The sequence below is a fragment of the Amblyraja radiata genome, chromosome 7, assembly GCF_010909765.2.
Source record: "Amblyraja radiata isolate CabotCenter1 chromosome 7, sAmbRad1.1.pri, whole genome shotgun sequence".
Taxonomy (NCBI): Eukaryota; Metazoa; Chordata; class Chondrichthyes; order Rajiformes; family Rajidae; genus Amblyraja; species Amblyraja radiata.
The window spans coordinates 25,240,552-25,253,222 of NC_045962.1; the positions used below are offsets into that span (position 1 = coordinate 25,240,552).

The 12,671-nt window shown below is 41.9% G+C and overlaps 1 protein-coding gene across 3 annotated transcripts in view; it reads right to left on the reverse strand.

Moving 5' to 3' along the window:
- Window positions 1-12,671, reverse strand: part of mtx2 (metaxin 2) — a 70,906-nt gene that overhangs the window by 31,700 nt on the left and 26,535 nt on the right. The window lies entirely within an intron of this gene.

A 12,671-nucleotide genomic window follows, 5' to 3' on the forward strand; every position in this document is an offset into this window, starting at 1 on the left:
CACAGCAGATTTATCATTATTTTGTTTGGCATGCATGTTGTATGTGCTCCCTGAAGACTCACAGGAGCATAATGTAAGAGACAAACAATTTGCTAGCACTTTGCTTCAGCATGCAACGCTGCCAACCTTGAACCACATCTCAATTTTTCCACCAACCACTATGAAACCAAACTGTATTCAACACAACTAGCCCGAGGTAAAGTTTGAAATTATGTCACCGGGTTGCTTGCCACGGGTATGAGGAGCACTGTTTGAGCTTTGGTGTATTTACGCTGCCAGCCAGCCAGCTGACTGCATTGGCCCTGAGTGGCACACTTGAGGATGGGAAAATGTGCTAAACTGCCAACAAGGAATTCTCTGGATATTTATATTATTACAAGATAAATGCGTTGTCAATTTGTTGTCTCTAAAGAGTAGAAGATTTTTTTTCTTCTGCAATACAGTAACTGAAATTCCTCTATATTAATTCACATTTGCAAGAATAAAAACAAAAGAAAAAGGACTCTGCAACTTAACATACTTATACCTAGAATATTTGCTTGATTTCTTGAGTTCTGGCCTACAAGCTGGAAGGTCAAGATTTTTAACAACCTAGTAATGGAACACACACCATCAGCACTTATGCTGCAGTAATCAATGCATTGATCAATTAGCCTGAAGAAGGTACAATCGACAAAGCAGTTGTTTCATAATCAGCAAGGAAAAAAATGATGAGTAGAAATGATAATAGTTTAGAGATACAGTGCGGAAACAGGTTCTTCGGCCCACCGAGTCCAGGCCGACCAGCGATCCCCATACACTAGCACTATCCTACACACTAGGGACAGTTTACAATCGTTACCAAAGCCAATTAACCTACAAACCTGTGCATCTTTGGAGTGTGGGAGGAAACTGGGGAAAACCCACGCGGCCACACGTACAAATTCCCTACAGACAGCAGCCGTCCTCAGGATCGAACCCGGGTCTCTGGCACTGTAAGGCAGCAAGTCTACCGTTGCATCGCCGTGCCAATATGGCACAGCATTTTGCAAAGGTAAAAGATAGCATAACATTCACTGAGTACTATCAACTCTATTTCTTCCTCCACAGAATGTTCCTTGTTTTTAAGAATGTATTTGAAACTCTTTTTTTAAATACTCTAGGTAGTTATCTGACCAGGGATGAGAGTTTCATGTTCAAGTTAACAAACATTGATACTCTAATTTCAGGCTCTGCAACTTTTGCTGTTACTTTTAATAAATAATGAATATAATATAATTGAAGCCTGGCTGAATGATTATTCTTCCTGAGAGGTCCTCTTATATGTAGCAAAGAATTAGAATAATAATGTTTGAGAAATATAGAACAGACTCAGGGTCAATATTGGACAACAGGCATCAGTATTTCAAGGAGTGAGCAGGGATTATCTTTTGCCGAAAATAAACCCATAAATTATGGTAACATTAATTTGGCAGAACCTTATGCACCTTTTTCAAGCTGCCTTGAAACCCTTGCTGTGAATCAAAATAGCCTACAGTCAAAGACACTTGGAATAAGTGAGAGTCGTCAGGGTGATTGGCATTAGATCAGAAAGGAAGAAGAATCTGAAGGAGGCAGAATACATGAATTAGCTTGACATGAATTATAGTGCAGTAGGGAACCACACTTCTATTATGGGCCCCAATGGCGGGACTTGCCATCGCCCGCCGGGGGCTCCAGCATTAAGACCCGGAGCAGGGCCTTACATCGCTGGCGCAGCCTTAACGGCCACGGGACTTACCATCGCCCACCGGAGGCTTTAACATCGGGAGAGGATGGAGAACAGAAGAGAGACAAGACTTTGCCTTCCATCACAGTGAGGAGGAGATTCACTGTGATGGATGTCTGTGTGAATTGAGTTTGTTGTGTGTCTTGTAAAATTGTTTCTTCTTGTTATATGGCTGCAGAAACCAAAGTTCCTAACGGATAAATAAAGTTCATTGAAATTGAAATTGAAAACTGGAAATGGTTTCTAGCAATCTAGGTAAATCTAGCAATAGATGCTGCCCATTAGTTGGAGGGCTAAAAAAGCTCTAGAAAACCATGCTATAGGCAATAAATTCAAATGACAGCCATAATCTGAAATGTGCAGGATTGGTAAATAATTACTATCTCACCTACTGAGAGAGGGTTAGTTGCCCAACCTCATTTATTATTAAACCTAAACCAAGTGCAACTACAAAAGGTTATACTTCTTTAAAAAAAAAAGACACAGAAGTGCTAGTGTAACTCAGCAGGCTAGGCTGCATCTCTGGAGAGCATGCATAGGTAACGTAATGTTTGTTGCTAGATATAAGAGGACCCTTCTTCATCTTCATCCATGTTCTCCTGAGATGCTGCTTCACCTGCTGAGTTACTGCAGCACTTTGTGTCTTTTTTTGTAAACAAGCATCTACAGTTTCTTATTTCTACATTAAACATTTTTGTTTCCAAATTTGAAAAATTGATATAGACTACTTATTAGAAAAAGAGTTGTGAATGGACCTGAAGAAAATGTTTTACATGACGGAGGGAGTGGAGATGCAGCAACATCACTGATAAAGTAGCTGAAGACTACTGACTAGAAGTTCATGTTCACCTACAAGACTGGTTAGTGATGTGAGGAGTTGAGGGTGGAGGGAGCCAAAGGCAGTAGGTGGGGAGATTAAAAGTGGAGAGCTGTTTATAAACATCAAAATAAAATGTAAAAAAGGAAGCTTCAGAACGAATAACTACAGTAAACCCTCGTTTTAATGGACCATGGAGAGGGGGGAGGGGGAATGGTGTTCCTAATTGACAATTGGCCGCTATAATCAAGTAATGGATTACCGAGTAATATAGATTATCATTAAGTTAATTGTAGAAATAAAGAACTGCAGATGCTGTTTAATACACAAAAGGACACAAAGTGCTGCAGTAACTCAGCAGGTCAACTCGCAGCAATACTGGAGAACGTGGATAGCTGACGTTTCAGGTCGAGATCCTTCTTCAAACCTTCGGTCTGGAACTGGGCCTGGAATCCAGGCGAGTTGAGGCGAGGATCGGTGGAGTTATTGGTCACGGCATGCGGGCGGCTGGAGTGCAGGAAGGGTCAGCATTGGTGGGGGCAGCGGCGGTGGCAGGCGCGCCCTGGAAGTGGCTGAGGAAGCTATGTGTGCTGGCGGTGGCAGCAATATGTCCAGCCTAGAAGTGGCCTGGCGCAGCGATGCGGACCAGAGCCTGGTATGGTGGTCTGCAGGTCCAGCATGGAAGCAGCCGGGCTGTCATGGTGGGCCAGGGGTGACGTTGGTAGACCAGCTTGCAAGAAGCCGGGGATGGTGTCAGCAGCCCAGCCTTGAAGTGGCCAGGGATGCAGAGTGGGCCGGAGGTGGTGTCAGCAGCATGTAAGGTCGATAGGTCCGTCTGCTATAACTAAAATCTGTTGTATTTTTTATTCAATTTATTTTTTATTCAATACAGTATTATTAAACAAAAAAATTACCATCAAAATTATTGCTTGAGGTACACCAAATTTGTCTCTTCAATTTTGCTCATTACATAAAAAGTTGCCGTTCACATTTATTCATATTGGCCCAATCAAGTTCAAAACACAAACTGCGGGAGGAACTCAGAAGGTCAGGATGACTGGGTTGAATATTATATTTTTCTATGCAGCTCTACACTTGATCTCCCCATCTGCTGCCTTTGGCTTGTTCCCTCTTCCAACTCCTCACAAAGCCAACCAGTCTTGTGGGCTTGCATGAACTTCTCGCTAGCTGTTTTCAGTTACTTTATCAATGACATTGCCACATTGAGGCCACACGTTCCCACATTGCAACAATCAGGCCATATGTGTCTATTGCATTGTGTTCCGTCATAGCCTCCTATATATCTGCAAGACCAAGCATAGAGTAGGCAACTGCTTTGCTGAATACTTGCACTCTGTCCGCCAAGGAGCACCCAGTTGACAACCATTTTAACCTCCTCTTCCCATTCCCATACTGATCTCTGTGTCCTGGGGCTCCCCCATTGCCTAAGCAAAGCTACACACAAACTGGAGGAATAACATCTCATATTCCACTTGGGTAACTCACAACCCAAGAGTATGAACAATGAATTCTCCATTTTCAAGTCTTCCCCTTGCTCCCAATTTTGTCACATGCATCCCAGTCACCCCATTCTATCCACGATCCTTTCCGATCCCCTAATCCCAATACTTGGTTTTATCCTTCCTTTACTCTTTATATTTCACTCATCCTCTTCTTTCCCTATCTGACACCATTTTGTCTCCTTTTCACCGCTCTTTTGTCACTATCTGTCAATTACCCCTCCCCAACCTGTATCCAGTTATCACTTACCAGGCTATGTCCCACCCCACCCCTTTCCAGCTTTCACCATCTACCCAATCAGTTGAAACACTCTTTGGCCATTTCCTCCACAGATGCTGCCTGACCTGCGAGTTTCACTAACACTTTATGTTTTGCTCACCATTCCAGCACCTGCAGTTTCTTGTGACTCAAACATAGATAGGTAGAATTAACATAAAATCAGGAACTCTCACTTCATAGAAACTAAAACACTCAAGACTTGCCAAAAATGAACTAACCACCAACTAATCAATGCCAGAAAGATTTTTTCAAGTGCTCAGAGCAGCTACCTTACTTCTCTACAAATTTCAATTTTGCAAAGTTAGTCAAACTCTTTAGAAATACCTCCTTGGGTTTCAAAACTGTCGAACTGTGTACCTCGAATGGATAGATTTTGCCAAGCAGGAAACTCCTAAATTGCACTTTAAACGCCCATGGGCAACAACCTCTATTCCAGGCTTACAGTGCCCTACAATTGGAGAGGGAGAAGGGTAGATCGGAGGTGTCAGTGTTACAGTTGAATAAAGGGGACTATGGGGTCATGAGGGAGGAGCTGGCAAAAGTTGACTGGAAAGATACACTAGCAGGGATGACAGTGGAACAAAAATGGTAGGTATTTCTAGGAATAATACAGGTGCAGGGTCAGTTCATTCCTAGGAGGAAGAAAGATTCCAAGGGGAGAAAGGGGTGACCATGGCTAACAAGGGACATCAGGGACAGTATAAAAATTAAAGAGAAGTACAACGTAGCAAAGATGAGCGGGAAACAAGACGATTGGGTAATGTTTAAAGAACAACAGAAGATAAACAAAAAGACAATACGGGGAGAAAAGATGAGGTACGAAGGTAAGCTAGCCAAGAATATGAAGCAGGATAGTAAAAGCTTCTTTAGGTATGTGAAGAGGAAAAAAATAGTTGGACCCTTGAAGACCAAAAAAGGTGAATTTATTATGGGGAACAAGGAAATGGCAGATGAGTTGAACAATTACTTTGGATCTGCTTTCACTAAGGAGGACACAAACAATCTCCCTGATATAGTAGTGGCCAGAGGATCTGGGGTGACGAAAAAACTGAAGGAAATCCACATTAGGCAGGAAATGGTGTTAGAAACATAGAAAATAGGTGCAGGAGGAGGCCATTCGGCCCTTCGAGCCAGCACCGCCATTCCATGTGATCATGGCTGATCGTCCCCTATCAATAACCCGTGCCTGCCTTCTCCCCATATCCCTTGACTCCACTAGCCCATAGAGCTCTCTCTAACTCTCTCTTAAATCCATAGTGATTTGGCCTCCATTGCCCTCTGTGGCAGGGAATTCCATAAATTCACAACTATCTGGGTGAAAAAGTTTTTTCTCACCTCAGTCTTAAATGACCTCCCCTTTATTCTAAGACTGTGGTCCCTGGTTCTGGACTCGCCCAACATTGGGAACATTTATCCTGCATCTAGCTTGTCCAGTCCTTTTATGATTTTATATGTTTCTATAAGATTTCCCCTCATCCTTCTAAACTCCAGTGAATACAAGTGTTGGATAGACTGATGGGAATGAAGGCTGATAAATCCCCAGGGCCTGATGGTCTGCATCCCAGGGTACTTAAGGAAGTGGCTCTAGAAATCGTGGATGCATTGGTGATAATTTTCCAATGTTCTGTAGACTCAGGACCAGTTCCTGTGGATTGGAGGTTAGCTAATGTTATCCCACTTTTTAAGAAAGGCGGGAGAGAGAAAACAGGGAATTATAGACCAGTTAGCCTGACATCGATGGTGAGGAAGCTGCTGGAGTCAATTATAAAAGATGAAATAGCGGCACATTTGGATAGCAGTAACAGGATCGGTCCGAGTCAGCATGGATTTACGAAGGGGAAATCATGCTTGACTAATCTTCTGGAATTTTTTGAAGATGTAACTAGGAAAATGGACAAGGGAGAGCCAGTGGATGTAGTGTACCTGGACTTTCAGAAAGCATTTGATAAGGTCCCACATAGAAGATTTGTGGGAAAAATTAGGGGGTAGAGTGCTGACATGGATAGAGATGTGGTTGGCAGACCAGAAACAAAGAGTAGGGATTAACAGGTCCCTTTCAGAATGGCGGGCAGTGACTAGTGGGGTACCGCAAGGCTCGATGCTGGGACCGCAGCTATTTACAATATACATCAATGATTTGGATAATGGGATTTAAAGTAACATTAGCAAATTTGCAGATGACACAAAACTGGGTGGCAGTGTGAACTGTGAGGAGGATGCTATTTGAATGTAGGGTGACTTGGACAGGTTGTGGGAGTGGGCAGATGCATGGCAGATGAAGTTTAATGCGGATAAATGTGAGGTTATCCACTTTGGTAGCAAAAACAGGAAGGCAGATTACTATCTAAATGGCTTCAAGTTGGGAAAAGGGGAAGTACAACGGGATCTGGGGGTCCTTGTTCATCAGTCTATGAAAGTAAGCATGCAGGTACAGCAGGCAGTGAAGAAAGCGAAAGGCATGTTGGCCTTTATAACAAGAGAAATCGAATATAGGAGCAAAAAGGTCCTTCTGCAGTTATACAGAGCCCTAGTGAGACCACACCTGGAGTATTGTGTGCAGTTTTGATCCCCAAATTTGAGGAAGGACATTCTTGCTATTGAGGGAGTGCAGCGTAGGTTAACAAGGTTAATTCTCAGGATGGTGGGACTGTCATATGCTGAGAGAATGGAGCAGCTGGGCTTGTACACTCTGGAGTTTAGAAGGATGAGAGGGTATCTCATTGAAACATATAAGATTGTTAAGGGTTTGGACACGCTAGAGGCAGGAAACATGTTCCCGATGTTGGGGGAGTCCAGAACCAGAGGCCACAGTTTAAGAATAAGGAGTAAGCCATTTAGAACGGAGACGAGGAAACACTTTTTTTCACAGAGAGTGGCGAGTCTGTGGAATTCTCTGGCGTCTGTGGAGGCAGGTTCTCAGGATGCTTTCAAGAGAGAGCTAGATAGGGCTCTTAAAAATAGCGGTGTCAGGCGATATGGGGAGAAGGCAGGAACGGGGTACTGATTGGGGATGATCAGCCATGATCACATTGAATGGCGGTGCTGGCTCGAGGGGCCGAATGGCCTACACCTGCACCTATTGTCTATTGATTTGAGCGAAGGTGTTCAGCGAAACGATTATCCTGTCTACGTTTGGTCTCGCCGATGTATAAGAGTCCACATCTTGAACAACGGACACAGTAGATGTGGTAGGAGGATGTGCATGTGAACCTCTACCTAACTTGAAAGGATTGTTGGGGTGTATATAAGCTCATTAGTCAAATGTTCACTGGGAGGCCTCAAACAGTGCAGCAGAATGGAACAGAGCAAGCAAAGAAACTCAAAACAAATCCAAATGCCATGGAGTCATTTTCATGTACCATATGTTCTACACCACAGGGTGTAAAAATACATATCACATTATATTCAAGTTTATCATAGGTATGCATATAACAGTTAATCAAACACAATTTTGAAAATATTTTCCTTTATAACTTTAGCTTACTAAAAATAAGTCATCTGCTGTTCTCCAAACATCACTCCAGATTTTATCATAATATGGACTATAATTAAACTAATGTGTTTATGGATACAAATGAAAACCACATTGCATCATTCTTCATTTCTCAGAGAATAAATTTCTAATCTGGTTAGTCTAATGGCTGTATTTGCAGTTTATCACAAATTAAGAAGCTAATTACATTAAATACTATTTTAAATAATGTAACAAATTTCCTCAATCATGTGAATGTAATTTACCATCAAGCTACAATCATATATGAAATCAATCTGGCTTATGTCGCTACGACCTGGACAAATGATATAATGCAATCTTTTTACTGTTCTGTATTAGGACAAATGTAGTCCAGAAATGATAAATGAAGACACTACATTCACCAGTCATTTTAGGATTACTATATATGTTTTGTCATCTCGTACAGTACATACGTACAGATTTCATTTCCTAAACATAAGAATTCTGAATTAATGAAACAGATTTTCAAATTCAGATTAATTACTGCATATAACACAACAAGGAATGCAATGTATAATTAGTGCATTTTGCTATTTTAAGGCTTTAGTTGGGAATCCATATATCGAAACAGGACGGACCATGTGAAGGTTGCAATCTTCCACCCCAATTTTGACTGGCATTTAAACACCTTTCTGGATGTAATTAGCCATCTCAGCACATCATCTCTGGCAACATCCCCACCCCTCCTCTCCACATTTACTTAACTCTGGGATAACCTCAAGGTATATCTGAGCACCAGAAATATGGTATATTGTACAATTCAAAACACCACTTCCTGCCACATATTTGTGTTGAAGTGTTTTACTCTGTCCGATGCGTTGTTTCGTCCTCTACATGTCCATAAATGTCACTTTTTTTTTTTCACTTTTATTTCTATAGCACATTTAAAAAACATCTCTCGTTGGCCAAAGTGCTTTACATTGGTGGAGGTACTAACGTTATACAACATTGGTTCATAGATTACGTACATACATAAATACATACATATAGCCCTCACTCAGAGGACGTCAAGAAAGGCTTGAGAGTAAAGATGAGTTTTAAGTCTCGACTTAAAGGAGGGAGCAGTTCTGGAGGGAGGAGGGATGCTGTTCCACAGTCTAGGAGCTGCAACCGCAAAGGCGCAGTCGCCCCTGAGCTTATGCCCAGTAACCCCAAGATGTTCAGTAACCCCAAGTCGGCCGATCTGAGGGACCTGAAGGTGGTGTGGTGGGTAAGCAGACTTTTGATGTAGGTGGGAGCAAGCCCGTTAAGGGCTTTGTAGACATAAAGGAGGATCTTGAAATTTATTCGGAACCGCACAGGGAGCCAGTGGAGAGAGGCCAGAATCGGGGTGATGTGGTCCCTTTTTCGGGTGCCCGTCAGGAGTCTCGCTGCGGCGTTTTGGACCAGTTGCAGGCGGGACCGGGAAGAGTTGCAGTAATCTAGGCGGGAGGAGATAAATGTGTGTATGATCTTTTCGAGGTCATCAAACTGGAGGACTTGGTTTATTTTAGCTATCGTCCAAAGCTGGAAGAAGCTAGCTTTTACCATGGCATTGACTTGTTTGTCAAATTTCAATGCTGAGTCAAATATCACGCCAACGTTTTTGACGTGAGGTTTGAGCAATGGGGTAAGGCTTCCAAGGCTGCCTGCTATCATTTTTGATTGAGTCCGAGGGGCCGAGAAGGATGACCTCAGACTTACTCTCGCTTAGTTGGAGGAAGTTCTGGGCCATCCAACACTTTATATCCTCGAGGCAGCGGATAAGGTTCAGCAGATTTGATCGTTTTTTGGGCTTCAGGGGGAGATAGAGTTGTGTATCGTCTGCGTAGAAATGGTAGGAAATGCCGTGCCTTTGAATGACTTGGCCTAAGGGGAGCATATACAGGGAGAAGAGAATGGGGCCAAGGATGGAACCTTATGGAACCCCACAGCAGAGGCTAGCTGGGGAGGAGAAAGAGTTGCCTATGTTAATAGAGAAACTCCTACATTTGAGGTAGGAGATGAACCAGCTCAGGGCAGTGCAATCAATACCAACCCCGTACCGGAGAAGGTCAATTAGGCTGGTGTGGTCAACAGTATCAAATGCTGCGCTGAGGTCGAGAAGGAGCAGGATTACAGTCGCCGGAGTCAATGGTGAGCAGTAGGTCATTATGTACCTTCAACAAGGCAGACTCTGTGCTGTGGTGAGCCCTGAAACCTGATTGGAAAGTTTCCAAGATAGTATTTTGGTGAAGGTAAGGCATAAATGCTATCTCTTAATCATTTCAAGATGCAATCTCTCTCAATCTCTCACAGTGAAATGCTCCACACATCCCAACCCTATCTGATAAAATATGTTAGAATACTAGTCATGTTCCAGGACCCAAAACTGTAGATGCTGGTTTACAAAAAAAGACAAAGTGCTGGAATAGCTCGGCAGGTCAGGCACCATCCTTCGAAGTCTGAAGGGTCCTGACCCAAAACGTCACCTATCCATGTTCTCCAGAGATGATGCCTGACCCATTGCGTTACTCCAGCACTTTACATCTCTCTCACAAAATTAAGTACACTCATTACTCTGACCCTGGCTCACAGATCCCAGAGAACTAAGTAAATTTTACCTCCATCCATTGGCTTGATTAATTTCCAACACTTTCTACTGTACACATTCTCTGCTTTCCATTCTTTTCACTCTACTATTGCTAACTTATCCTCAACTCTGTTTCAAACTTCTTCCATAAAGCCCTTCAGCTGGTTATCGTATTCCTTTTAAGGTCTTTAGCTGAATGCAAACTTTTTCCATCATTTAAAATGGAGACGAGAAAAGGCCAGAACAAATCAGGGCCGCCAACAGATGATCTCAGGAAGGGTGGAGCCCATAAATGGTCCATTGTGGGCTGGGGAATGTATGATAACAAGAGCAATACAAGGATGTGAACAGTGGAACTGGTAGAATGATTAGGGTGGAGGAGAGGAGGGGAGGGAATGCAGGAGTTAGTTGAAATTAGGGAAATAAACATTCATACCACTTGGTTGTAAGCTGCCCGAGCGAAATATGAGATGCTGTTCCTCCAATTTGTGCGGGACTCACTCTGACAGTAGAGGAGGCCCAGGCCAAAAAGGTCTATATTAGAATGGGAGGGGGATTTAAAATGTTTGGCAGCCGGGAGATTGCATAGGCCAAGGCGGACTGAGCCTAAGTACTCGGCAAAACGATCGCCAAATCTATACTTGGTCTCACCGATATATAGGAGTTGCATGGGAGAAACAGAATTTTTTTTAAAAAGAAAATACGTCAGATGTTCAACAGTGCAGCTTCCCACCAAGTAGTCAGAAATGCACATGCTAGATGAATTGGTGATTCAAAGGCTTCTTTCAATTAAATAAACCACAAAGATCAAACAGACTGGGTGACCACTTTGCAGTACATGCCCTGTTTAATTTACAAAAATAGCTCCAGGCTTCAGATTGCCTTACATTTGAAAAAGAACTGCATAAATAATTGCATGATATATATTTGATGGGTTTCTTAAGCAATCAATAAGCTGCAAAATATACTGGCACTAGACTCATGCAGGTGCTGGTTTTTCAAAAGAGCTTTCCAATGAATTAACTTCCCTGCTCTGCTCTGTTAGTCCTGAAATTATTTTCATTTCCACAGCATATCCAATTCCTTTTTGAATGTTCCCACACTGATGAAACTGACCTCAATCTGACACTGCTCCAACAAAGCTCAACAGAAGCTTAAAGATTAGTATCACACTTACCAAAAAGGAATACGCCTGCTTTCTGGATTTACCATGAATTTCAATAATTGTGGATAATGAGCATTTCCAACATATTTGGGGGTTTTTCCCCAGATTTTGAGCAAACATGGATAACGATTCTCTTTTTCATACCTCATCACTCCATGATCTATCATATTTTTACTGTTGCTTAATCCATCTGGCAATCTATTCTATTACAAGCCTTCCCTTTTGCTCACTGCTCCCCATATGTTCTTAAAAACTCATCCAATAAGTCATTCAATGACTTCTTTACATTGGTTCACATTGACTCTGTTTCCCCTTCCATTGAATGACCTGCTGAATATTTTCAACTATTTTTTATTTCTGGTTAAGAAGTACCTTATATCACATAATTATTATATTGCCCTGTGTGGTTATTTTTAAACTTCCATTTCTCTCATCTACAGACTATGGATAATCAGTTATGGAAGAAGCCCAATGGGAATCGAGGAATATGGAAATTGGTTAGGAAAGCATATGAAGTAGAAGATTAGTCATGACCAGTAAGTTCATAATCTTATTGAATGGTGCAGCATGCTCTCAAAAGGTTTTCTGGCCTCCTCCAAATTATATCCTTTAGGCTCTTAGTATAAAATGGTTTGATGTTTTAAAATATCTCATGTTATTTTAAAGTTCATTGAGAGTTTTGAGTTTTACATTTAATAACTTAAAATCTTTGCAATAAAGGAAACTGTTACAGAAGCTTTGAATATGCGTGTTTTTTTTTTTTGCCTTTAAAGGAATTCGAGAGATGACACGTAAAAAGATCCTATAAAAGGAATGGTTTTGGGATTATTTTATTTTAGAGTTCTTATAACTTAATGTACATCTTTATTATAAAATTATATAAAAATAACATAGGATGAGCGTTTGACGGCACTGGGCCTATATTCCCTATATTTAGAAGAATGAGGGGGGGGACCTCATTGAAACGTACAGAATAGTGAAAGGTATGGATAGAGTGGGTGTGGAGAGGATGTTTCCACTAGTGGGAGAGTCTAGGACTAGAGATCATAGCCTCAGAATTAAAGGATGGTCTTTTAG